The following is a 3990-nucleotide window of genomic DNA, read 5'->3' as shown; positions in this document are numbered from 1 at the left end:
CATTATTTCCCTGTTAGGAATTATAAGCCCTGCTGAATATTTAGATTTATAGACAGACATGAAAACTTCATCTTTTTTTTTAATGTAACGGGGATTGTGCTTGCCAGGAAAGCGCTTATTCTACTGAGCCATCTCCCTGGCCCTTCCTCTTGTGAAGACAGCACCTCATTTTCATGCTTTGGTCCAGACAGCAAGATACCCAAAGCACTTTGGTAACACTGACCTTCCTGTCGAACTGCTCCATCCTGTCTATTTTAAAGTCTATTTTGTTCTGAATTTATGGGTTTTTCAAACTCAACTGAGTTCAGCATCTTGAGATCCTTTGGCTTTACTGAGCTTTCCTTCCATCTGCAGCCGGTTTTCAGGCCATGCAGCAGGTGGCGCACATTTTTTCTCTCACAAATGATGTTTGTTTGTTTTACATGTTGCTCAAACAGTCGTTCTAAAACCCTGCTGGAAAATAAACCAAGTTTCCAATTTTCATTTGTTACATCTCCAGTGAAGCTCAAATGTTCTTTTTCAGTGTAGTAGATTTTATTCTCTGAAGAAAGCTGCACAGATTACTGACATTGTTCTTTGTGAGGAATGCCAGAGTGCTGTCTTTCACTTCAGCCCATGTCAAGACGTGTCCTTGTAAAGACAAAAGGGTTATTTTGTTCCCTTTGGTTCCATATGTCATATAATTAGATGCCTGCTTTGTACTCACTTCTGAGTCTGTCAGACTCTTAATCTCAGATGTTCCCAAATCAGAATTAAAACTGTTTAATTCAGCCTGGGTTTCCGCTTCTATCTATAGATCTGTAAACTCCTTTTTTAGCAGGTGCATAATATCGATATTGTGGCATGAAAGATTTTGCTTCTGTTTTTAAAGTGTGTGGAGTGAAAGGAAATTGTTTGTTAGAAAAAAAAGCCAGCATGTTTTCCCCAAAGATCCCCCCTGGCTGCTCTGAAGATGACTACCTGACGCCAGTGGGAATTTGGGAACTTTCTCCTGGGCCTCCTGCTACACTTCATTCCAGGGCCCAGGCCTCCAGGATCAGAAGTTATACAGTCCACGCTGAAAGCAGATGAAATGCAGTTCTTTGCAGCACCATTCATGAGGACTTTGTCAGACTTACAGAGACTTAGCTTTGTCTCTGAAGAAGGCAGGAGAGCCTTTGCAAGGGAGGGAAAGCCATTCACTTCTTCTATCAATATGTCCTGGTTCTGCATTTCCCCTGGAGGCTTTTGGAGAGTGTTAAAAAAAATAACTTGAAATTTTTTTTAGACTTGGCCTGAACTGAAGTTTTACTTAATTTAAACTCTTTTTCACATCGTGCTAATTCCTTTCTGAGCTTTTCTCTCCGTTGTTGGTCTGTATATTTAATGCTGGCACTCGTGCTTGCTGGAACTGAGCAGTCTACAGCAGCTTTGGCTGAAAGGATTTTATTATAGTGAACAGCCATGAGATTCTTGAGCAGCTAGAGAGTGGCCATTGGGAGGGAAGCAGAGTGAGTGCAAAACACATGACCACTGGTGCTCACGGGTCCTTGACATAGGCATGGTGGGCCACATCTAGGAAGGACAGTGGGTGCTCTGGTTCTCCCAGTGCCATCCATGCTCAGTCCTCTTGCTGCTGACTTGGGGACACAGCCAGTCCCCTGCTGTCTTTCCCGTAGCCCGACCAGCACTGGTGGTGGATTGGAAAGGAGAAGGTGGTGGGTAGCTGCAGTGGCTGAGTTACATGGTTTTTCTTGTATGAGAAACCCAAAAGATAAATAAAGAGTGAAATAAATCATAGGTAATAGGAAATAGTGGGCCAAATCATCAGTATATGAGAAAGGAACCAAGAGAAGGAGGGAAAGAGGAGGAGAGGATGGAAATGAGATTAAATAAAAGGGAATTTGATGTGTTGTGTGTGTGCAACAAGTCCCTGTGAGGAATATGATCACTATATACTACAAATGTATACACGACATAGATATACGAGTTGCAGCAAATGGGAAGGAGGGGAGGCAAGTGGATAGAAAAGAATTACAGTATATACACATACCAACTCCCCATGATGAGTGCAATCATGTACTATAATCACTTAGCAATTTTTTAAAAAAGTAAGAACAAATGTGACAATAAAAGTGTTGAAGCTAACCAATGACTTTTCAGTTCTGAAAGTCATGACATTTTTTAAATAAATATTTGCTTAGCTCCAGAAAGACTTGCATGGGCTGCACTCTTACCTCTGTTATCACTGTGCTCAATGAGTGAAAGCCATAAATGAATATATGCTTCTGACTTAGGTTGAGCCTCTGCATCAGCTACTCTTTGACCCAAAGAACTAAGAGTAGGAACTAATATCCAAGGACAGCTTCATACTGTACTTCCTCTCCGATATCACATACTATGAAGCAACTCAAATGTTTCTACCAGACTCCTCAAGGGCAAGCACAACATAAGTTCTTTTTCAAGTTCCTCTAGAAAGTAAACAGATTCTGCTTTCACTGTGTAGTAGACCTTCAAGAAGATAGCACTAACACTCAGTTTTTCCCAGCTCTTTCATCTTGTCTCAGAAAAGATAAATAATTTGAAAGGAAAAATTTAAACTTCATCTTTACATTCTTCTGGGATGGCTTTTGTGCATGAAAGCTGTTGAACAAATGGGGGAGTACAGAGAAATACAAAGCCTACAGGGTCTGAAATCAAACTAAACATGTCTGCTTTGAAGCTGTAGGTCTGCTATTTCCTGGTTTGTGCCTCTGTCCAGTGTTCTTGGGCTAGGGTTGCCTGATCATATAGCAAATAAAATTTCATCACACCCAATTAAATTTAGGAGACATACTTAGGCAAAAAAATTATTAATTCTTTTTTTAAGGCTAGGAAATATTTTATTGGCAGCCAGGGACACAGCCATAAGAGAGGGAAGTGCACAGGACGCAAACTAAAACCCAATGACCAGCAAAGGCCCATTGGGTCAGGAACACTGCATCCTGGGGTCCTCACAGTCTCCCACCAGTAACTACACAACACAGGCCAGCCAAGACAGGAGCCAATGGCTCATGTGTCCCAGCCAGTGACAGACTCTATACTTCACTATGAGCGACTGGGTAAGGAGGTACAGAGGAGGGAAGACTCATCTTTGCCTAAGACCACCTCTGCCTCTCAGAGCCAACACCAGGTGGAGGACAGAAACAACTAGAATCTTGTAGTCAGCTGCTGTCTCCTCATTATTCATCTGTTTGCCAGTCTAGATGAGCCACTGCTGTTGTGGCGGGATTCCCTCTGTCTCCTCAACACACTCCTTAATTCACTCTGCCTTGTCTATGGGTTCAGTGTCAATCTCAATCTCCTTTCGGGTCAGTGTCTTCACTTCAATTAGCATCTTTTCCCATGGTTGAGATGGTGAGCGAGTAAATTGGTGCATTTCCCGCTGTGGACAAATCTTCTTATTAATTCTTTAAGATGAAATTTTACCAGGCATCCTGTATTTTCACCTGGTGATCTGACTTTGAACAAATTATTTGTCTGAGATTCAGCTTCTACTTTAAGTATTTTGCCTAGAGGCTTAGCATTCCCTATTCATACATGCCATGCATGAGAAGCCCGTTCCTATCCTGGTTCTCCGTAATAGGGGGCCAGGCTCTTGACACAGTACCCTGAAGTCAGAGACCCTGATCAAGCTCCTCCAGCCAGTTCTTCACATTGAAGAAAAGTTCCATCCAAAACAGTAACGGCGCCTTGTTTTACAACCCTGTTCCAGAGGCCTATGGTTATCTTATTGAGTTGGGTATTTTTAACTGGATGGAAATTGTTTTCTTCCCACTTAATTTGACTATGTATGTTCCTGTACAGTATGTGAAACAAAAATGATGCAAGTGGGAGGATCAAGTTACAGATGGAGTAGAAATAACCCCAAGTCTGTTGCTGTCACAGTACTCAAAGGCAATAATTTCCCATAATTCAATTCCCATATTTTCTGAGAGGCTTCCTCTTTAGTTCAGAACTTTTTCAGATAGG

At 41.9% G+C, this 3990-nt stretch overlaps 2 pseudogenes; both read right to left on the bottom strand.

Annotated features, from left to right (window-relative positions):
- Positions 1-254: 254 nt before the first annotated feature.
- LOC105740859 lies at positions 255-1598 on the bottom strand (annotated as a pseudogene).
- Positions 1599-3106: 1508 nt separating this feature from the next.
- Positions 3107-3355, bottom strand: LOC101565455 (annotated as a pseudogene).
- Between the last annotated feature and the right edge of the window lie 635 nt (positions 3356-3990).

This window comes from Octodon degus, unplaced genomic scaffold, assembly GCF_000260255.1.
Source record: "Octodon degus isolate 3935 unplaced genomic scaffold, OctDeg1.0 scaffold00181, whole genome shotgun sequence".
In the NCBI taxonomy this organism is placed as follows: Eukaryota; Metazoa; Chordata; class Mammalia; order Rodentia; family Octodontidae; genus Octodon; species Octodon degus.
Note: the sequence above shows the minus strand (reverse complement) of the source record. Positions and strands in the feature narration are given on the sequence as shown.